Genomic DNA, 342 nt, shown 5'->3' on the forward strand with positions numbered 1-342 from the left:
GCACCAGTCATGTGTGTTTCTATCTCCAGAGTATGTGGTAGGATTAAAATACACAATGAATGTAAAGAAAAAAATAACTGGATTAATTGACACATTGCCCTTAATCTCCTTCAAATTATTTCCCCTAGTATTGAATGCACTTACCCAGGAGTTCTTCTCACTTTTGGAAGGAGTTTTGTTTGTCTCTCCTTGCACTACCCAACTGCCTTGAGGTCCTCAATCAATCCAAAGTGATTAACTTTCCTGTTTATTGGACTTCCAGGTAAAGCCAGCCCAGTGAATAGGGTTGATGAGGACATATCTTAATGTTTTTGTTTGACAGGCTTTTACATCAATATTTGG

Source organism: Octodon degus, unplaced genomic scaffold, assembly GCF_000260255.1.
Source record: "Octodon degus isolate 3935 unplaced genomic scaffold, OctDeg1.0 scaffold00383, whole genome shotgun sequence".
Taxonomy (NCBI): domain Eukaryota; kingdom Metazoa; phylum Chordata; class Mammalia; order Rodentia; family Octodontidae; genus Octodon; species Octodon degus.